The sequence below is a fragment of the Hemitrygon akajei genome, chromosome 3, assembly GCF_048418815.1.
Source record: "Hemitrygon akajei chromosome 3, sHemAka1.3, whole genome shotgun sequence".
NCBI lineage: Eukaryota > Metazoa > Chordata > Chondrichthyes > Myliobatiformes > Dasyatidae > Hemitrygon > Hemitrygon akajei.
This window is the reverse complement of record NC_133126.1, coordinates 174,369,815-174,393,924: the sequence shown is the minus strand read 5'-3', so window position 1 is coordinate 174,393,924 and position 24,110 is coordinate 174,369,815. Positions and strand designations below refer to the sequence as shown.

The 24,110-nt window shown below is 41.5% G+C and overlaps 1 protein-coding gene and 1 pseudogene across 1 annotated transcript in view; both read right to left on the bottom strand.

The window, feature by feature from the left end:
* The window catches only part of LOC140725650 (apolipoprotein D-like), a 57,292-nt gene that overhangs the window by 27,770 nt on the left and 5,412 nt on the right, over nucleotides 1-24,110 (bottom strand). The window lies entirely within an intron of this gene.
* LOC140724600 (very long-chain specific acyl-CoA dehydrogenase, mitochondrial-like) overlaps nucleotides 21,982-24,110 on the bottom strand; it is a 64,510-nt pseudogene continuing 62,381 nt past the window's right edge.

Sequence of the window (24,110 nt, the reverse complement as noted above, 5' to 3'; positions counted from 1 at the left end):
GTGACACCACTGTTGTAGGCTGTATATAAGGGGTTTATGAATCAGCATACAGGAGGGCGATTGAAAATTTGGCTGAGTGGTATAAGTCGAACATTATTTTGTTCCTTAATAGTGTTTTCTGAAAAAAAATTGAAAATTTCACTTATGGGTAGGTGGAATTGGACAGAATTTGGAAAATTGGATGCATCTAGCGAAGTTCCCTTTGTGTCAGGACAGACGACTGCATTTCAGTGAAAATTGCCCCAAATCAGAAAATACCTTTAATTTTAAAAAAAATGAAGGTATGTCAGAGTGATCCACTGACATTGTGGTAATGTCCCTCATGGGTTCCAGAGCAGGCATTTTCCTCCCCTTACCTCCCCCTTCAACAGATAATATGACTTTGGTTGTACTGGTTGAGGAATGAATATCAGCCAAGCTATTTCTGCTATTGATCTTCAAATTGTGTTCTTTCAAAGCCAGCAAGAACTCTGTTGATGTGTCTATAACCTCTCATTCAAAAGGAATACTGGTAGTATTGCAGCAACAAAACATTAGTGAACTTATTAGGAAAAGGGTTATTAAAGTTTCGCTTTTCTAATTTTGCCTCGACTGTATGAAAGACAACTTCATATTAAGGTATGCAAAGTGATAAACACCAAAACACTATTCGCTCTCATACACATGTTTACTATCCTACTTTTTATTTCAGTAAATGAAATATGGTCATTCACTTTTCATGTCCTCTTCTAGATATGAAAATCATTCCATAAAAATGATTTATGGTCATGCACTTTGGTAGATGATATGAAAGGGATGCCTACTTTCTAAATGGGGAGAAAATCCAAAAATCTGAGATGCAAAGGAACATGGGAATCACTGTGCAGAACACCCTAAAGGTTAACTTGCAGGTTGAGTCAATGGTGAGAAAGGCAAATGCCATGTTAGCATTCCTTTCAAGAGGTTTAGAATACAAGAGCAAGGATGTGATGCTGAGGCTTTATAAAGCACTGGTGAGGCCTCACCTTGAGTATTGTGTACAGTTTTGGGCCCTTCATCTTAGAAAAGATGAGAGGGTCCATAGGAGGTTCACAAGGATGATTCCAGGAATGAAAGAGTTATCATATGAGGAACATTTGATGGGTCTGGATCTGTACTCACTGGAATTCAGAAGGATGAGGGGGGATCTCATTGAAATCTTTTGAATGTTGAAGGGCCTAGACAGAGTAGATGTGGAAAGGAAGTCTCCCATGGTGGGAGAGTCTAGGACAAGAGGGTATAGCTTCAGGATAGAGGTGCGCCCTTTCAAAACAGATGTGGAGAAATTTTTTTAGCCAAAGAGTGGTGAATTTGTGGAATTTGTTGCCACATGCAACTGTGGAGGTCAGGTCGTTGGGCATATTTAATGCAAAGATTGATGATGGGTTCTTGATCGGACATGTCAAAGGTTATGGGGAGAAGATCAGGAACTGGGGTTGAGGAGGAGATAGAAAAAAAGGATCAGCCATGATTGAATGGCGGAGCAGACTCGATGGGCCAGATGGCCTAATTCTGCTCCTGTGTCTTATGCCGTTATGGCCTAAAAATGGCATCACAGGTAAATAGGGTTGTAAAGAAATCTTTTGGCATAATGGCCTTCATAAATCAATGCATTGAGTACAGGAGTTGCGATGTTGAAATTGTTTAAGACATTGGTGAGTCTTAATTTGGACTATTGTGTCCAGTTCTGGTCACTTACTTCTCGGAAAGAGTGCAGAAAAAAATTACAATGATGTTACAGGGACTTGAAGACCTGGGTTATAGGGCAAGATTGAATAGGTTAGGACTTCATTCCTGCAAATGTGGAAGATTGAAAGGGAATTTGATAGAGATATACAAAATTCTGTGTGCTATAGATAGGGTCGAGGCAAGCAGGCTTTTTCCACTGAGGTTGGGTGAGACTAGACCTAGCAGTTAAGGGTGAAAGGTGAATTGTTTAAAGGAAAGATGAGGGGGATCTTCTTCCTTCAGAGGATGGTGAGAGGATGGAACAAGTTGACAGCGCAAGTGGTGGATGTGGGGTCAATTCCAACATTTAAGAGAAATTTGAATAAGTACATGGATGGAAGGGGTATGGAGGATTACGGTCCATGTATGGGTCAATGGGACTAGGCAAGTTAATGGTTTGGCACAGATTAGATGGGTGAAGGGTCTGCTCTGTGCTGTAGTGTTCAAGGACTCTATGAACAAGAACTCTTCTGAGGACCTGAACAACTACACCAGCGTTAATATAGACTTTTTATTAAAACAGTTGTGGATGAGTGTGTTCCCAAAAAATCCTCCCAGGTTTACCACAATCAGAAGTCCTGGATGAGCAATGAAATCCAGAATTTGCTGAGAGCCAGATCAGAGGCATTCAATTCTGGAGATCAGGAGTGCTACAAGAGGTGCAGGTATGAACTCTGGAAAGCCATCTCTCAGGCAAAGTGGGGATTTTGGACCAGACTGGAATCAACAAGCGATGCTCAACAGCTGTGGCAGAGTTTGAATGCCGTAACTTCCTACAAGATAAATCCTGCAACACAGGGGACAGCAGAGCTTCACTTCCAGATGATCTCAATGTCTTCTAAGCTCGCTTTGATCACCAGACCAGGGAAGAACCGTCGTGCACCCCCGTGTCTACTGATAACCCTTTGGTCTCAGCATGTGAAGATGATGTGTGGGCTGCCTTCAAGAGGGTGAATTCAAGGAAAGCATCTGGTCCGGACAGAGTACCCGGCCGAGTACCAAGACCTATGCTGACCAGCTGGCTGATGTATTCAAAGATATCTTCAACTTCTCACTCCAGCAGTGTGTGGTACCCACCTGCTTCAAGTGGGCTTCAATCATACTGGTGACCAAGAAGAGCACGGTAACCTGTCAAAATGACTATCGCCCAGTGGCACTTACATCCACAGTGATGAAGTGTTTTGAGAGGCTGGTATTGAAGCTTATCATCTCCTGTCTGAGTGGTGACTTGGATCTGTCCAAGTCGCCTACTGAAGCAACAGATGCCATCTCATTGGCTCTGCACATAACTCTGGAACATCTGGACAGCAAAGATTCATACATTAGGATGCTTGTTATTGATTTCAGCTCAGCATTTAACACCATCATCCCCTCAAAACTAATCAGTAAACTCCAAGACCTGGGCTCAAAACACAATTGTACAATTGGATTTTGGATTTCCTCACTTGTAGACTCCCACTTGTTACTCCGGATCTAATGCAGCACAAAAAAAAAGCACAATAAGATAAAGAACACAATAAATACTTAAGTTAACTCTTATAGATTGAGGATCTACTCACTTGTAGATCCAAATTTTGTTTGGATTAGCAAAAACATCCCTCCATAATCTCCATCAGCCTAGGAGCACCACAGGGATGTGTGCTTATCCCCTGCTCTACTCGTTTTACACCTATGACTGTGTAGCTAAGTACAGCTCCAACAGCATGTGTAAGTTTGCTGATGACGCCACTGTTATAGGCTATATCCAAGGGGTTCATGAAGCAGCATACAGGAGGGAGATTGAAAATTTGGCTGAGTCGTGTAAAAACAACAACATCTCACTCAATGTCAACAAGACTACTGACTGTAGACTTCAGGAAAGGGAAAACAGAGGTTCATAAGCCAGTAATTATCGGAGTATCAGACATGGAGAGGGTCAGTAACTATAAATTCCTGGATGTTAATATCTCGGAGGACCTGTCCAGGACCCATCATATGATATAATTGCAAAGAAAGCACAACAACACATCTACTTCCTCAGGAGTCCTCAGGGATTTGTCATGTCATCAAAAACCTTGGACAACTTCTATACATGTGTGATGACTGGCTTCACTATGGCTTGGTATGGGACACCAGCGCCCTTGAGCAGAAGATCCGACAAAGGTGATGGATTCGGCCCAGTACGTCATGGGTCAAACCCTCCCAACCATTGGGCACATCTACATGAAATATTGCCACAGAAAAGCAGCATCCATCATCCAAGATCCTCACCACCCAGGCCATGCTCCTGTCTCGCCGCTGCCTTCAATAGGTACAGGTGCCTCAGGAGTCACACCACCAGCTTCAAGAACAGTTACTACACCTCAACCATCAGGCTCTTGAACAAAAGGGGACAACTACTCTCATTCTACTTCTGGAGTTCCCACATCCAATGGTCTCATTTTAAGGACTTTTATTTTAATAAATCCTGTTATTTCATGCTCTTATTTATTGTTATTTATTTATATCTGCATTTGCACTGTTTGGTGTCCTTTAATCCTGTTTACAACTACTATTCTATAAATTTGTTAAGTATACCCACAGGAAAAGAATCTCAGGGTTGTATGTGGTGGCATGTACTTTATGTACTCTGATAATATTTTTACTTTGAAATTTGAACTTTGAACTCCATGAATCACTTTCTACTTTTCCCAATTGAAATCTATCTGCCACTTTTCAGCCCAACTCTGCATCTATCAATGCCCCTTATGACAACCTTCTACATGATCCACAACCCCACCAACCTTTGTATCATCTGCATACTTACTAACCCACTCTTCCAAGTCATTTATAAAAATCACAAAGAGCAGGGGTTCCAGAACAGATTCCTGTGGAGCAATACTAGTCACTGAGTATGCTCCATCTACCAGCCCTCTGCCCTCTATGGGCAAGCCAATTCTGAATTCATGCAGCTAAGTTTCTCTGGCTCCCAGGCCTCATGACTAACTCAATGAGCCTATGATGGAGAACTGTGCCAAATGCCTTACTGAAATCCAAATACACCACATCCACTACTGTATCTTCATTAATTTGTTTTGTGACTTCCTCAAAGAATTTAATCAGGTTCATGAGGAATGATCTGCCCCTCACAGAGACACGCTGACTATCCCAAATCTGATTATGCTTCTCCAAATGCACACAGATCCTGTCTTTAAGAATCCTCTCCAATAATTGGCCCACCACTGACAAAGGACTTAATGGTCTTTCATTCCCAGGGTTATCCCTATCACCTTTCTTGAACAAAGGAATAGCATTTGCCACCCTCCTATGGCAGTGAGGACCAAAGATTATTGCCATCTCTTCCTGACCAGCCCCAGGGACTTAACTGTCCTAATATTTTTCAAAAGTTCCAGCACAGCCTCTTTCTTAATGTCAACATACTCCAGCATGTGAGCCTGTTCTATGCTGTCCTCACATTTGTCAAGGTCCCTCTCACTGGTAACTACTGAAGCAAGGTATTCATGAAAGACCTCACCTACCACTTCTGACTCCAGACACGTGTTTCCTCCTTTTATCTCTGATCAGTCCCACCCTCACTCTAATCATCCTTCTGTTTTTCACGTTTATATATTACATCTTGGGATATTCTTTAATCCTCTTCACCAAGGCCTTCTCGTGCCCCCTCCTAGCTGTCCTAGGTTACACTGTAATGCTCTCGCACTCTGACTGATCCTTGCTCCCTAAACCTTAAGAAAGCTCTTTCTACTTCCTGACTAGAGATTCCATGTCTCTTGTCAACCATGGCTCCATTACCCTACCATCCTTTCTCTGCCTCTTTGGACAAACCAATTCAGAGCCCCTTGCTCCCTAAGCAGCCTCCAAATTTCCATCATGCATTTTCCTGAGTACAACTGTTTGTAATTTACACTCCCAAATTCCTCACTAATACCCCTCCCCCAAATAAATACTACTTCATCTTTCAAACAAGAGAAAATCTGCAAATGCTGGAAATCCAACCCTTTTCCATTGAAGCTGCCTGGCTTACTGAGTTCCTCCAGCATTTCGTGTGTGTTGCTTTCCCATACTTGTCTGGTCACTCAACCTATTATTTCAGGAATCCTTTCTGGATACACCCAACAAATTCTGTCCCATCTAAGCAGAGAAGTTGAAGTCACGCATGACAACAACCTTGTTATTTTTGTATCTTTCCAAAAACTGTCTTCCAATCTGTACCTCAGTGTCTGCTGCTATTGGGAGTTTGACAGAATATTCCCAATGGAATGATTGCTCCCTTCATGTTTCTGATTTTATCACAATCCCTCCATGGTAGGCAAGGTAAGTAAATTTGCAAATGACTCCAAAATTAACAATACAATGGACAGTGAAGATAGGTATCTAAAATTACAATGGAATATAGGTCAACTGGGTATCAAAGACTGGCAGATGAGATTTAACCCAGACAAGTGCAAGATGTTGTACTTTGGTAAGTTAAACCAGAGCAGGACTTACACAGCTGTAAGACTCCAGAAAGTATTATAGAATAGAGAGACCAAGGGGCACATGTACATTGTTCCCTGTAAGTGAAGACACAAATAGGCAGGGTGGTGAAGAAGGCATTTGGCATGCTTGCCTTCATTACTCAGGGCATTAAATACCGGAACTGGGATAAAACTGTACAAAACTGTACAAAACCTTGGTTAGAATACTGTAATGCATTTGAGTCTTGGAGTACCATGTGACTTTCTGGTCAACTGGAGAAACTGGAGAAAGGGTTTAAAAGAGATCTAAGAGGCAACCTTTTCACACAGAGTGTGACGGGGATTTGGGATTAGCTGCCAGAGGAAGAACAACCATGACATTCCACAGTAACTTAGATCGGTACCTGGATAGGAGAAGTCTGAAGAGATATCGGCCAAACGCAAAGAAATGGGACTAGCTCAAGTTTACAATTTGATTCCTCACTGGATAACTTTATGTCTCTTTAAAGAAGGAACAGCAGAGAAGATATTGCGTATATCTCCATGAATCAGTTGCGTGCAAAACCCCTGAGGAGGGCATCACCTAACAAATGAACCAAATACCCATTAGGAATGTCTCACCTCATCTGTACAAGGGTCTGCATTCCAGCAATGGCTCTCCCATGACCTCACAACCCATAAAGCTGGAGTAAACAAAGTCATTCTCAATTTCGATGGATTGCTTAAGAAGAAGATGGGGAGGAATGGCAGCACAGCAGTTAAAATAACGTTATTACAATGCCAGCAACCCTGGTTCAATTCCCATCACTGCCTGTAAGGGGTTTCTGCATTCTCTCCCATGGGCTTCCTCCAGGTGCTCTGGTTTCCACCCACATTGGCCATGGGAGCATTGTGGTTAGCACAACGCTATTACAGCTCAGGGCATCAGAGTTCAGAGTTCAATCCCAGTATCCTCAGGAAGGAGTTTGTATGTCCTCCCTGTGGAATACTTGGGTTTTCTCCAGGTGCTCAGGTTTCCTCCCACAGACCTGGGATATACCGGTTAGTTGCCTATTTGGTTATTGTAAATTGACCCATGGTTAAATGCTGGGCAGCACAGGTCCAGGGGCCGGAAGGGCCTTTTCTACGCTGTATGTCTGAATAAAATAAAATAAACATTCCAAAGACATACAGGTTAGTGGGTTAATTGGTCACGAGGGTGTAATTAGGCCAGAAGCTCATTGAGCTGGAAGGGCCTGTTATCGTCCTGTATCTCTAAATCAAATCAAATTAAATCCAGATAGTGCAAAATAGATTCTTCTTCTACATAAAATTCTGGAGGAACTCAGTAGGTCAGGCAGCATCTAGGCAGAGTAAAGAACAGTTGACGTTTATCCTGATGAAGGGTCTGTGCCCAAAACATCGACTGTTTACTCTTTTCCATAGATGCTGCCTGACCTGCTGAGTTCCTCCAGCATTTTGGGATGTGCTACTCTGTATCTCTGGCATCTGCAGAATCTCATGTGTTTAGATTCTTCTCATTTCCTCCCTGTTCTTCTATAAACTATTTTAATGCATGACCTCTGGTTCATGTGCCCATGGCAACAATATCTCCATTATTTACCACTTCAATTATATACTCAAAAAAAAATTGTCAAGATGCTTCAATCTCATTCTGATCTCTGGGATCATTCGAGTAAACCTCCTCTGTGTTCCATTCTAAAATTTGGGATCTTTCCTAAAATAAAGACACAAGATGCCAGAACTTGAAGTAAAACACCAATGTAGTGTGTTGACCTGAAGCGTCCTTTCCCCAGAAAAGTTGCTCAATATTGGACTCGAGGGATTGGGTTACGGAGAGAGATTGAAACAGGTTGGGACTTTTTTTTTATTTGAATATACTGTCGGAGAATGTGGAGTAATATTATAGTTTTGTATAAAATTATGAGGGTACAGACAGGGTGGGTGTGCTCAAAATGTTTCCCGGGGTTGTGAAATCAAGAACTGAAGGGTACACAGGTTTAAGGTGAGATGAGAGACATTTAAGAGGGGCAACCTTTTCACCCAAAAATTGGTCAGCACATGGAATGAGCTGTCGGAGGAAGTGTTTGAAGCAGCTATATTAACATCTGAAAGGTGCTTGAACAGGTATATGCACAGGAACAGTTTAGCGAGCAAGTGCCAAACATGGGCAAATGAGACTAGTAGATGGGAATTTTGGTCAGCATGACCAGTTCGGCTAGAGGGCCTATTCTTGTGCTGTTTAACTCTATGACTCTGATCCACTGAGCTTCTCTAGCAGAATGTCTTTTTTCCCCAAAAGACATTCGCTGTTGAGATCTAACACACGACTTCTTTGTTTCTGCACTTAATCCCCCAAATGTACAGCAATGCTTAGCTATTTCATAACCTTGCTCTACCACCTTTACAGCTTTGTGTCTACACACTTCTGTCACCCTTTTGCTGTTGTACAAATCTCAAAGTAATCTTAGTGTCAAGCAGCGTTGGAAATAGGCCCTTTGGCCCATCGACTCTGCACTACCAAGTATCATTTACATTGACATGAGAAAATCTGCAGATGCTGGCATTCCCATTGATCCCCTTTTACTCTACCTGTGTCCCCATCAGCTCCTGTCCTCCCCTGCCCAGAGTTAGATTTTACCACTCACCTGCACACGAGGGGTAATTTACAGTGCCCAGTAAACCTCCCAGTATATTTTTAGAGCTACAAGCTTGTGCCACTGATTTACACCCACGTGACCAATTAACCTAGCATCCTGTATGCCTTTGGAATGTGGGAGGAAACTGGAGCACCCAGAGGAAACCCACGGGGAGAAGGTACAAACCCCTTACGGACAGTGGTGCAAATTAAACCTGGGCCACTGTTGCTATAGTAGTGTTGCACTAGCTGCAAAACTGCTAACCAAGTACCATGGGCATGTTGGGGTAAACCAGAGGACTCAAGTGAAACCCACAACCAGAATGCGAAAACTCCACAAAGACAGTGTCAGTGGCCGGAATTGAACCCAAGTCACGAGCGGTGAGGCAGCAGCTCCACTATGCTACTATGTCATCCCAAAAGCTGCCATAATTAAGACACAGGGGACTGCAGGTGCAGAGATCTGGAACAAAATAAACAACTATGAGACGAGCTCAGTGAGTCAGGCAGCATCTGAGCAAAATTGGTAGATGAAAAGACTCAACCCATTCTCCATTTCCCTCCAAAGACGATGCCTAAGCCCCTGTTGGCCCAGTGTTTTGCCTTTTGAACTTCTTATTACCTTGTGTCCTCTCACTTATCCAGATCTGTGATGATTTTTGCAGATGCAGTTCAGAAATGTGCGATATCCAAGCAGGGAGTCCTTCCCAGGTGTAATATCTTGTGAGTTTTATTTGCCTTTCCAGTCCTCATTAGGGTCGAGACTGCATGAAAGCAGCAGAGCTTTGTGTGACTCCAAACGATGCCACAGAGCATCAGTAAGGTAAAGGTGAGGGGGAAATGGTTATTTTTCTCAATTTGCCATCTATTTAGCATGGCAGAGGCAGTTCTGAGGAGACTTCAGGCCCAGCTCATGCTGCTGAGGCATTCAAAGACCAATGAAGAGCGATGCAGAGAAGATTCACAAGAGTGAGTCTGAGATTGACTCGTACAAGGAGGTCATTTCTTAGAGATTTGACTGAGTGTCCTTCGGAGGTGACAAAGATGATTGATGAGGGCAAGGCAGTATTGTCTACATGAATTTTAGTAAAACAATCAACAACACCCCTCATGGTAGGATGAACCAGAAGATTAAGGCACATGGGTACCACAGTGGCACGATAGATAGGATTCTAAATTAGCTTAGCCATGGAAGACAGCGCAGGGGGGTGGTGTTATTCTGACTGGAACCAGTGACGTTCTGCAGGGATTATGATATATACAATCAGTGGCAGTTCTATTAGGTACTGTACCTCATGTATCTAATAAAGTGGCCACTGAGTATATGTTTGTGGTCAAATGCTGCTGTAGCCCATCCTCCTCAAGGTTTGACATGTTGTGCATTCAGAGATGCTCTTTGACCCACCACTGTTATAAAGTGTTGTTGTTTGAGTTACTTTCACCATCCTGTCAGCTTGAACCAGTCTGGCCATTCTACCCTGACCTCTCTCATTAACTAGGCAAGTTCTGCCACAGAATGTTTCTAATTTATCGTGCCATCCTCTGTAAACTCTAGAGACTGTTATCATGAAAATGTCTGAAGATCAGCAGTTTCTGAGTTGCTCAACTCACTTCATCTGACCAAAGTCACTTGGATCACATTTCTTCCCCATTCTGGTGTTTGGTGTGATCAACAGCTGAACCTCTTGACCATGTCTGCATGCTCTTTATGCATTGATTTGCTGCCACATGATTCGATACTTACATTTACCAGCTGGTGTACAGGTGTAGCTAATAAGGTGACCACTGAGTGTATATATATACTGACCCTGTGCTTCAGTACCCTTCCCCCCCCTCCCCCATACCTGAAGGAGATACTCCTGGTTTGAATGCCCTCCAGGGTATATCGAAAGAAATCTGTCAGTGTTTTTGGTGACATGCCAAGTCTCCTCAAACTCCCAATGAAATACAACCGCTGTATAGCCTTCTTTATTGCATCAATATGTCAAGTCCAGGTTAGGTCCTCAGAGATAGTGACACCCAGGAACTTGAAATTGTTCACGCTTTCCATGTCTGACCCCTCTCTGAAGACTGGTGTATGTGCCTTCATCTTACCCGTTCTGAAATCCACAATCAGTTCTTTGGTCTTACTGATGTTGAGTGCAAGGTTGTTGTTGTGACATGACTCCACTAATCATTACATTTCGCTCCTGTATGCCCTCTCGTCACCATCTGATATTCTGCCAACAGTGGTTGTATCATCAGCAGATTTATAGATGGCACTTGAGCAATGTCTAGCCACACAGTCATGGGTATAGAGCAGCCCTTCTCAACCCTTTGCCCTGGAGGAACCCTTGAAATAATTTTCAGGTCTCAGAGAACCCATGTAAAAATTATTATATCGACAGCTCACAGTATGTTAGCATGATCAGTAAGTTGTAGAAAAAATAATCCAAAAGTAATTGTCAGTGCTCTTTTGCATAGAGAATGAACTGTTAGCCAACCTTTCTTGAAATTAATCTCTTTCTTTCCCTCTCATAAATTTGAAAAACTCATAAGGCAAGTATAATACATTTTTGTTAAATAACTGGCTTAAGCCAAAATAGGATTTAATTGCTTTAAAGGTAGGCTCCTTAGATTTAACTTCTATAAAGGTTGTAAATTGATTTTAATTAATGCTATTTACATGAACATTTATTGACAATGTTGAATAGTAAAGTTACCAAAAACCATAAGCCAAAGCAATATGAATAAAAATATTGCCTAAAGCACAATTTTATCCAAGACTTTGAAAAAAATTTCCTTACTATGTGACATGACCAGGCTCTAATATAGGCTTAGCATGTGGAACCTGTGCTTGTTTTTTGCTGCACAAATACTCAATTCTGGGTCGAACTTAAGATAAGTACACATAGACTTCAACTTCAACTGATATGAGGTGATTTCTATCCTTGCACTTGATGCTTGTTAAACAAGAAAAAGCTTGCTCACGCAAGTACTGTAAGAAATTGAAAGCTGAAACAAAAAGCTGAAAGCTGTTCATTGCTTTCCTATAATGGCAAGATTCTCTTCTTTCACAGAAATCCAGAACTTTCCCAAGGGCAGGTCAGTAAATCTCATGTTGACTGCAGCTCACAAAGTTCTTCCTCTTCTCTCAAAGTCAAGTTCTCAGGCTGAGCAGAAGATTCAGAGAAAGGGTCCTCATCCAGTCAGATTCAGATTCAGTTTATTGTAATTTAGAAACCACAAATGCAATGCAGTTAAAAAATGAGACAACGTTCCTCCAGAATGATATCACAAAAGCATATGACAAAACAGACTACACCAGAAAATCCACATAACATTTGGCAATCCCCAATCCAGAGTCTGGAGAGGCTGCTGCGTATTAACATCGCGCTACCATCTTAGCACGTTCCCTGGAAAGGAGCTCCAAATGCACCAGACCAAAAACTAAAGCTACACGACCTGCACAAAACCACATAGTTACAACATATAGTTACAACAGTGCAAACAATAGCATAATTGATAAAAAAAAAACAGACCATGGGCACAGTAAAAATAGTCCAAAGATTTTAAGAGACTGTAAGTTTGTAAGAAACCATCACACAGTTTTCACAAGTCCTCAGGGTCCCGACAGACTCACCATCCCATGCAGGCGGCAGAAGGGAGTACCCCCGCTATGGACTTCCACGGCGCCGCCCGACGCAGCCTTGCAGACGCAGCACATACACTTCTGTGGAAAGGGAGGAAATATACTATTCAATTTTGGTCTACAGTTCTTCCAGGTGGTTTTCAATAAGATTCGCGACTTTCTAATATCATTCCTTTCTCTCAAGCTCAAGCAGCAGAGGAAACATTTCAAGATTTCCTTTTGCAACATAATTTATCCAAAGGTTCGGTTTCTTTTTAAATCCAAGAATCTTGTCGCATGAAAGTCAAAACATTTTCTCCAGGACCTTGTTCAACTGGTTCATATAATGAAAACTGTCTGCTAAGTAGGCTAGTTTCTGCAGCCATTCATCATCTTCAAACCACTCAACAAAATCTGGCCTACTATTTTCTTGAAAGTACTCCTGCAATTCACCTTTCAGCTCAAACGCCGTCTTGAGAACTCTTCCTCTGCTAAGTCACCGGATTTCTGTATGTAGTAGGAGACTGGTGTGCTCTTTGTCCAGGCTTTCACACCGCATTTTAAACATTCTCAAGTGAATTAGTCTTTGTTTAATAAAGTTAACCATTTTTGTAGCATATCCAGAACTTCTTTTATTTCATCAACACAGACTTGCTGTTTGCAGATATGAAGACAAAACATTAAGCATATCTTGGCCTTTGTTTCAGGCAGCTCTTTGCAACTTGGATCTCCAGTCTATGTGAAACCTATTGACGAATAGCTTGCATGTAAAGATGGGCTTTTTTTGTCCTTTGCTGCACTAGTGCAGCGAAATGACCTAGAAGATTGTAGTTCTTCATCATTAACTTTATCAGAATTGTCCATAGGCCAAGGCCTAGAATCCTCCTCTTCCATTTCACACCTTCTCTTCAGAAATTGTCACATTTAACCATCCAATTTCCCTCCAATTTTCTACTAGAGGCTGTTCGCTCCCATAAGTCAGTCGGTGGCACGTAACGGGAGGTTAGATGTAATTCAGGAGGGTGTGGCTAATGTTGGGTGTGTCCATTCACAGCTCGGAAAACACACTTCTTGCTCCTCCTCAGTCCACCGTCCGCCCCTCCATGCAATACAGTGTGCACCAATTATCAACGGCTTCCCCTATCTTGTGTCAAAAACTGAGAATGGACTCAACCAAGTAAACACTGTCCTACTGCGCATTGCCATTCTAGGCTGAGAGACCTCTAAGGAGATTGCTAATGGGGCTGCTCAGTCACTGCCCACCACCATGAGCACTAGCATCGAGCAAAGTTCAAAAAAGGATGTTAATCTTTTTCATTACAATCTCTTGTGGAGCCCATAGTGACCTCTCATGGAACCCTGACTGAGAAACCCTGGTGTAGAGTGAGTAGAGCAGTGGGCTAAGCACACATCCCTGAGTGTGCCAGTGTTGATCGTCAGTGAGTTGGAAACGTTATTTCCAATCCACACAGATTGTGGTCTTCCAGTTAGGAAGTCGAGGATCCAGTTGCAGAGGGTGGTACAGAGGCCCAGGTTCTGGAGATTTTCAATCAGAACTGTAGGAATGATTGTGTTAAGCACTGAGCTGTAGTCAATAATCAGCATCCTGACATGGGTATTTGTATTGTTCGGGTGATCCAAGGCTCCATGGAGAGCCAATGAGATCACATCCGCCATAGACCTATTGTGGTGATAGGTAAAGTACAGTGGATCCAGGTCATTGCTGAGACAGGAGTAGATTCTAGCCTGAACCAGCCTGTCAAAGCACTTCATCACTGTAGAGGTGAGTGCTACTGGATGATAGTCATTAAAGCAGCTCATCCTGCTCTTCTTGGGCACTTGTAAAATTGTTACCCCTTTGAAGCAGGTGGGAACTTCTGACCGTAACAATGAGAGATTGAAAATGTCTTTGAACAGCCCCACCAGTTGGTTGGCACAGGTATCCAGAGCCTTACCAGGTACTCCTTAGGGCCTGTCGCCTTGCGAGTGTTCAGCCTCTTGAAAGATTGCCTGACTTCAGCTTCCAAGACAGAGGTCACTGGGTCACGGGATGCTGCAGGGATTCTCATATCTGGAGCTTTATTCTTCCTTTCAAAGTGAGCACAGAAGGCATTGAGCTTGTTTCGGAGTGTAACATCACTGCCATTCATGATGTTGGGTTTCGCTTTGTAGGAAGTAATGGCCTGAAATCCCTGCCAGAGATGATGTGCATCCGATGTTGCCTCCAACCTCGATTGGAATTGTTCCTAAACTCTTGAAGTAACCCTCAGCAAGTCATACCTGGTTTATTTTGCAGATCTGGGTCACCAGACTTGAATGCCATAGAACTAGACCACAGCAGACTATGAAACTCCTGGTTCATCCATGGCTTTTGATTTGGGTATGTACAGTGCATTCTCATAGGCACACACTCATCCACACAGGTGTTAATGAAGTCAGTGACAGCTGTGGCATACTCATTCAGACTCGAAGATGGATCCCTTAGTACAGTCCAGTCCAGTTCATTCCCCCTGTCCTCCCACCAAACACATGTAATTTAATTGGCTACTGTATTTATCCTGTAATCTAGGTAAGTAATCTAATTAGCAGGGCATGGGGCATCACAGACTCAGTGGCCTGAGGCGCCTCCTTCTACGTCATGTGGAAATAAGGGCTTGGTAGTTTATTGGTTGGGAGGATGAATTTGCAGTTCTTTGTGTCTGGGAGATTGTGAATGATAATCAAGGGATACAGGATGGGGTCTATGAGAGCTCAACAGGGTCCTGAATAAAAGTTGATTCAGTGCGAAAAGAGTAGTGTTCTGACCCTTGACTAGAACTGGATTTGGCTCAGATGATGGCATATAAGTAGCTGATCTGTAGACTTGAGTCTAAACTTCTACTAACTTTCAGCAGATGTTTTGCATATCCAAAAAAAAACAATGCATTAAAACACTAGCTCATAAATCCTTAATCTAAACACATTTGAAGATCCTGGTTGCATTTAAGCTGGAGAGTTAAAATTATGCCTGTTGTTAGGGTCTGGTTCATGAGAATAAGCTGGATAAACTTGAGTGTTGACAGATTTCACATTACCTTTTCATGTTATTGGGCTGGTAATGAAATGAAAATCAGTGATTAAAATTCTGTTGCCACATCTCATCATGGTCCGATTACAATGTAATACACCCAATGACCATTTATTAGGTACCTCTTGCAGCTAATAAAGAGGCCAACGAGTGTCCGTTTGTGATCTTCTGCTGTTGTAGCCCATCCAGTTATAGGTTTGACATGTTCTGCATTCAGAGATGCTCTTCTGCGCACCACTGTAATAAAGTGTTGTCATTTGGGTTATTGTCCCCTTCCTGTCAGCTTGCACTGGTCTGGCGATTCTACTCTGACCTCTCTCATTAACAAGGTGTTTTCTCCTACAGTAAACACAAAGTGCACTGCAGATGCTGGGGTCAAAGCAACACATACAACACGCTGGATGAACTCAGCAGGTCGGACAGCACCCGTGGAAATGAGCAGTCAACATTTCAGGCTGAGACCCTTCATCAGGACAGTCCATGCCAAGGTGTGTATTATATTCAAGCATTTTCACATCTTTTTTTGCCAACTCTATCAACATAACCCTTAGAATTTCCTTATCCCTCTCACAATTACATAGCAACACTTCAAACTACTCTGTTTGAAGTTATCAACTCTGTTCATTCTTTTGGTGAAGAAATTCCTATTTCATTTCTTGGTCATTATGTTATGCTCTTGGCTTCTCGTTTTGCTCTTTCCCCACATTTAGAAACACTCTTAGTGTATTTACTCTGATAGAACCTTTATAATATGTTTTTAAAACATCATCTCTGAAATTTTTCTTTTCAGAAGGGAAACCCAAACATATCCATCCTTCACATAACTGGGTGATCTTCTTCCCCCAGTATACACATCATAATCGAATGAACAGATCAGTATCAACAACAAACATTTCCATTTATGCGCTACAGGTGAAATGATTTTCATTCTAATGACATTATCTGTTTGCTCCATAATAAGAAATAGGAATAGGTTACTTAGCCTCTCAAACCTGTTCTGCCATTCAGCAAGAATACAGCTGATCCAATTTTCCTTGTCCACTTTTTTGCCTTTACCCATGATTCATGATTACCATTCCAATTAATAATCGATGCATATAAATATATTTTAGCCTCCACAACTTTCTGGGTCAAGGAATTACAAATAACCTGGTTGTGGGTTCTCCCATGAGAGGAAACATGTTCCTATCATTTTCCTGGTCAAGCCCTTTGAAGAATTCTCTGTATTTCAATGAGACCACTTCTCGTTATTTTAAAAGTTCTGAAGGTAGATGGGTCCACCACAGGGTTCTAAACGAAATGGCTGGAGATTGTGGAGGTGTTAGTAATCACTTTAAAAGAATCACTCAATTCTGAAATGGTTCCAGGGGACTGGAAAATCATAAATGTCATTCCAAAGAAGCGGTTTTGGGATACTTAGGGGCACACAAAAAAAAAAGTCAACATGATAACATGATTTCCTTGAGGGAAATCTTGCCTGACACATTGTTGGAACTCTTTGAGGGCAGGTCTTACACCGTGAACAGTAGGGTACTGAGGAGTGTGGTAGAACAAAGGGATCTGGAAATACAGGTCCATAATTTGTTGAAAGTTGAGTCATGGGTAGAAAGAGTCATAAAAAAATATTTTGGCACTTAAAATATGTGCTTTCATAAATCAATGTATTGACTACAAGAGATGGATTGTTATGTTGTAGTTGTATAAGACATTTTGAGACCTAATTTGGAATATTGTGTGCAGTTTTGGTCACCTACCCAACAGGAAAGATGTAAACAAAGTTGAAAGAGTGTAGCGAAGATTTACAAGGATGTTGCCAGGTCTGGAGGATGGGAGTTATAAGGAAAGATTGTATAGGTTAAGGCTGTATTCTTTAGAACAAAGAAGATTGAGAGGAGACAGAGCTATACAAAGTTAATAGGGGTGTAGATAGGATAAGTGCAAACAGTCTTTTTCCACTGAGGTTAGATGGAACTATAACCAGAGGCCGATGTGTTAAGGGTGAAAGGTGAGCAGTTTAAGGCGAACATGAGGAGAAACTTCTTCACTCAAAGGGTCATGAGAGTGTGCAATGAGCTGCCAGCCCAAGATCAATTTTAACTTTCATGAGAAGGTTAGATAGGTACATGGATAGTAGGGATATTGAGGACTATGGTCCCAATGCAGGTGAATGGGAGTTTCTCTGCTGTAGTCTCTGACTCTAAATGACAAGCAGGATAGACAAAGGGGAGGCAGTGAAAGAAGTTTACTTGGATTTTTAGAATGCTTTTGGCTAGGTGCCACACATGAGGCTGCTAACCAAAATAAGAGCCCTGGTATTACAGGGAAGGTTGACTGACTGGCAGAAGGGAAAGAGTGGGAATAAAGGGAGCCTTTTCTGGTTGGCTGCCAATGTCTAGTGGTGTTCCGCAGGGGTTGGTGTTGGGTCTGCTATTTTTCCTATTATATACTAATGAGCTGGATGATGGAATTGATGGCTTTGGGTTTGTGGGTTAAAAGTTAAGTAGAGAGGCAGGGAGTGTCAAGGAAGTAGAGCATCTGCAGAAGGATTTGAACAGAAAGGGAGAGTGGACAAAGAGTGGCAGTTGAAATACAGTGTAGGAAAGTATATGGTTGTACACTTTGGCAGAAGGAATAAATATTTAGACTAGATTCTAAATGGGGAGCGAATTCAGAAATTGGAGGTGCAAATGGACTTAGGATTCCTACTGCAGGAGTCCCTAAAGATTAACTTGCAGGTTGAGTTGATAGTAAGCAAGGCAAATGTAATGTTAGCAGTCATTTTGAGAGGACTAGAATATAAAAGCAAAGATGTAATGCTGAGGGTTCATAAAGTATTGTTTGGACCACATTTGAAGAATTGTGAATAGTCTTGGAACCCATATCTAAGAAAGGATATGTTGCCATTAAAGAGGGTCCAAAGGAGGTTTGCAAGAATGATCCCTAGAATGAAAGGGTTAATGCATGAGGAGTGTTTGATGGCCCTGTGCCTGTATGTGCAGGAATTCAGAAGATGAAGTAGAATTTTTTTTTAACCAAAGGGTGGTGAATGTGTGGAATTCATTGCCTTTGATGGCAGTGGAGACCAGGTTATTGAGTATATTTAAAGTGAAAGTTCGTAGGTTCTTGATTAGTAGGCATGTCAAAGGTTACAGGGAGAAAGCAGGAGAATGGAGTTGAGAGGAGTAATAATTCAGCTATGGTTGAATGGTGGAACAGACAATGGTTCAAATGGACTAATTCTGTACCTGTCGTGTGGTCTTATAGTAGGGAGGAATGTACAGTGAAATACTCCAAAGCATATCATGCTAGTAAGCGCTACTGTCTGTTGTGATATAGAATACAAAATGAATCCTGAGGGAACAGGTAAAAGGGCAAAGCCCTCCAGGAAGATGAACATCACACCTCAAGTCAGAATGAACTAGTTGGTTTTTTTTTAATATACAGCACTATTGGAAGCAAAATTCACTGCACAGTTGTTTATTCTGACAGGTGCTACAATAAAGAGGTACCAGAAAAACAGCACAGATCAGGTAAACAGTAAGATCAAAATCCACATGAGGCAGATATTTCCATTCAACAGAGTCGTTTTCCACATCGCCTCCAATTAGTGGTGCTTTTCTATTAAAAGCTGTTTTAAAATAGAAAATGAAGGCAGAACTCAGATGTTACAAAATTGCCTTTTCTTCTTTGTCAAATGAATTGATAGATTTTCCTTCTAGATAAATATTAATTTTCATTGAAATTCCTATATTCCTTTGTGCAAATACATACTCTTGAAATTAAATCTCCAGCACCTTACTACCTTAACAGAAAATATTTACATCATTGCTAAATCTTTTACAATATTTTACAATATCTTAATATTTTGATATAAGACAGGAGTTCACAACCCTTTAATGGACCAATACCATTAAGCAAGGGGTCCATGGAATGCAGGCAGGGAACAACCTGCCGTAAGTCATAGGAGCAGAATTAGGCCATTCAGCCCATAAGGTCTGTTCCCCATTTGATCACAGCTGATTTATGTTCCCCTCAACCCATTCTCCTGCAAAACTTCCATAACCTTTGACACTCTTACTAATTATGGACCTATCAAGCTCCGTTTTCAATATTCCCAATAACTTTGTCTCCACAGCCATCTGTGGCAGTAAATTCCACAGATTCACCATGCTCTGACTAAAGAAATGCTTTCTCATATCTGTTCTAAAGGGATGTCCTACAATTCTGAGGCTATGCCCTCTGATCCCATACTCGCTCACTATTGGAAACATCATCTCCATGTCCACTCTATCGAAGCCTTTCAATATTCAGAAGGTTTCAATGAGATTCCCCCCTCATTCTTCTAACTTCCAATGCGTACAGGCCCAGAGCCATCAAACATCCTCATATGTTAACCTTTAATACCTGGGATCATTCTTGTACACCTCCATTAAAGCAGCTCCAGTGCCAACACAACCTTTCTCAGACATGGGGCTACAACTGCTCACGATACTTCAAATGTGGTCTGACTAATGCATCATGAAGCCTCAGCATTTACTCCTTGTAGTGACTTGAAGCAAGCTCTTGTGTCTTATTTCTCAAATCCCTACTTGCACCTACCCAAACTTAGAAGGAAGGAATGGCTGGTTAGAGTTACAAATGGGCCCCTAGGAAGGAGAATAACATCCATTTCTGCTTGGGTATCTTCCGCTCAGAGGTCTTTTTCACATATAGTACATCTGACTTTCTTACACAGACCTGTTGCCAAAACAGTATGCCATCTTCTGACCCTGATCTGAAAACTTCAAATACCCAGCTTCTGGGCCATGCTCATCCCTGTTATCACAAGACATTCAGCTGAAGGATTTAGTTATAAAGAGAGGTGGATAGGCTGGATTTATTCTCAATGGATTACAGGATGCTGAGGAGGGATCATCTAGAGGTTTTAAAATGATGAGGGGCATAGATAGGATAAATATTTGGAATCTGCTTCCCTAGGCAGGGGAGGTCAGAAGTGTAGGGCACTGGTTTAAGGCCGGAGGGGAAAATTTTCAAGAGATTTGAGGAGCAGTTTAAAATGGAAAGTTGGAGGATGGGGTGGTTAGGGTTAAATCTCATCTTCAGGACTCTTGTACAGCAAACAGCTAGTGAAAACATCTGCTAAAGTTGTATAGTTGGGGACACTAAGTGGAAGAGCTTCATAGCTCCGTACCACGTTTACTGGACGGAACCTCAGATAGCCACAGAAGCTTCTTTCACATGAAGTGTATGTTCCAAAGTAATTTACAAAGCAGATTATCCCTTCACAAACACAATTAAAAAATCAAAAGGGTAAATTTGTACCCTTGGGTCTCATTAAATGTAGTTTAAAGCACCTGATTGCAAGGCTGCTGTGCTTGTCCAAACATGCTTGTAGTTGCTTTAATAGCCTACTAATGGTTTACTGTATAAAAGAATAACAGATGGTTCTCTAATATCCTCAGAGGCTTCAGTGGCATCAAAAGCTGTAAAAGCATGTTTCACACAACGTGTGCAATCATTAGCAGACAAAAAGTTACTGCAGAGATTTTTTGTATGTGTGGGATTTCACTAACCATATTATTACTTCAATTACTCTAGCATCAAAGAGCATGATTAAAGGGTAGTAATGGAAAGAGTGCGGGATTTCCTGGAATGAAGGGCGGTAGCTATAAAGGGATATGGATAGGCTAGGTTTATTCTTACTGGAATGCAGGAGTGAGCTTGTCGAGATCTCCAACATTACGAGGATGGTTAGAATTTGCTTCCCAGGGCAGGAGAGTTCAGAACTGCAGGGATGGTGGAAACATTTAAAGGGGATCTGAGGGCTAGGAATCCAAAGAGAGGGTGGTGAATATTTGGGATGAGCTGGCAAAGAAGGTGATGGAGGCAGATACAAACACTTAAAAAGATACTTGTGACAGGTACTTTAATAAGAAAGGTACAGAGCGGTTAATGGTAGGGGTCAAGGCATAAAAAAGGTAGGGAACCCCTGGTATAGGGCCAATGCAGGTAAGATGGATTAGCATAGATAGGCATGACTGTCAACGTGGGTGAGGTGGGCTGGCTGGTGCTGTTTTGTTCTATACACTTCTCTAATTCCATGAATATCGTAGACAAATGTGAATCTTTATAATTAAAAACTTCCCAAATGTACTCACATCAATACCATTTCTACAGATCTCAAACCGTCAGTGATCTGTAATAACCTACTACTAGTGATAATGATAACTCTCCAAGAAAAATAATTTGATAACTAATTCAACAGCAAGTTGGACAAACATCTTAAGAAAGGGAAAATACATTCCCCTAAGGATTTAAGTAAAGATCCTGCAGATATTTAGTTTTAAACTAGACTTTTAAGGCTAAATTTGCAAAGCAGCCTATTGACTGATGTATCAATGTTGTTCAAGTGGGCTCATAGTGTCTTTATTGTATTATGCACCAAGAATTCAAATGTGTTAAAACTTGTTAAATAGCGAATTGCTTAGAATCCAAGGAGATGAATTGCCGCAACTCCTCCCTTTTCCACAAGGGTGTTGATGATGTTGCTGATGACCTGTGTGCTGGTCTTGGACTATAGTGCATTCAGATTATTGGTTACATGACCAAATGCCTGAAACAAAGAAAGGTGGTTAAACATTGTGTTTTATCTAAGGAGAACTTATGTAAACCAGAACGTTGTAAAGTGCAACATTATTTTTAATTCTATTACACCATGCCAGAAAATGCAGTACAGTCCATAAATTGACCATGTATATTTTGTCAACATTATAAAGGTAATTGCTACTGTTAGAAAAAAATGTACATCTCATAAAGAAACATTGTCCCCAAAACAGCTTTTAACTGCAGTCTCCTATGTCTTCATGGTGGACACAGATTTCTAAAGCAACAAAGAGCAAAGTAGCATTTTCTCTGGCACATCATCTTGATCGTCATTTTTGTCAAAGGGTATTACTCAGATTCAGGTTAGTTTTCAAACTCAAGTTTTTAACACAGGTTTTCAAACTCCTGACAAGATAGTATCTTTGAACCTGTGCCTTTCACTGCTAAGGTCTCTCAAATCTTACCACTAATGCTTTGATTCATATAAACATCGGTGATTTTAATGAATGTATGTTTTGACTGACATTGAACTTGGTCTGATTTTCAGGTGGAAAACAGATACCAAAGCATCCTCCAAGATATGTGATGCATGTGTATCACATATGTACAATCACTTATGTATATAAATGTAGGAACCAGCTGGCCAAGATTCAGAGTTATTGGAATATAGTGCACATGTATCTTAATCAACTTTCCTTAAAGAGACCTTTGGAGGTGACCAGTTTGTTGCAAAAGACCTGCCAGAGGTCATGTCTATCTACCATATACCTTCTCAATCACTTTCCTCTTTCTCAATTGCTGTCCCCCTTCCCCGCCCACCCCCACCATCACCCATTCACTTTCCTTTCTCCCTCTCAGGACATCCTATCTTTCTAGGGATCACTTCTACATCTTACAATTGCCCTTTTCATTCCCAGACATCCGTCCCGATGTTCAGATCAGATCATCTGAACATCTGATGTTTAGATGTTCACTCCTTTCAGAACACTTTTCCAACATCCCCCCTTCACTGCCCCACTTCATGAGCACTTACCACCCTCCTGAATGTCTTCCAAATTTCCCAGGACTCTTTTAGATAGAGATGGACTACGCAGGCTTATGAAGAATAAAAGAGGTTTGGAATGCATTTGTGTAAATGCACAAAGTATAATGAATCAAGAAGACTGAACTACAAAAGTGAATAACCATGTGGATGTTGTAAAGGCAACATCAGAACCATGGCTTATAAATGATAAGGACCGGGTGATTAATATTTAGACGTGCAAAATATTCAGAAAAGATAGCACAGTTAAAAGGGGAGATGGGGGGCAGAAATTATCAGGGAAGACATTGTAGAGAGAATACAGGGTATGCTTGAGGAGCAAAGACAGCTTTAGAACTGCAAACATTAAAAGTGCAAGAAGATGCCTCTGGGGTTTTCTAAAATCATTCAAATAGTGAGATGGAGAAAATTATAGTGTTGTGGAAAAACCATAAGGTGGCATTATCGGGGAACTATCATTATATAAATAGCAAATGGGATAATGTCAGAGTAATGGGCAGAGAGTGGAAGTGCTCAGTGCACTTCCTTAGCCAGTAGTCAAGTGTGACAGTGGGAAAGTGTGTATGGAACTGGAGGAAATAGCAGAGGTACTTAATGAATACTTTACTTCAGTATTCACTATGGAAGAGGATCTTAGTGATTGCAGTGATGACTTGCAGCAGAATGAAAAGCTTGAGCATGTAGATATTAAGAAAGAGGATGTGCTGGAGCTTTTGGAAAGCATCAATTTGGATAAGTTTCCAGGACCTGATGAAACGTACCCCAGGCTACTGTGGTAGGCGAGGGAGGAAATTGCTGAGCCTCTGGCGATTATCTTTGCATCATCAACGGGGACAGGAGAGGTTCCAGAAATTGGAGGGTTGTGGATGTTGTTCCTTTATTCAAGAAAGGAAGTAGAGATAGCCCAGGAAATTATAGACCAGTGAGTCTTACCTCAGTGGTTGGTAAGTTGATGGAGAAGATCCTGA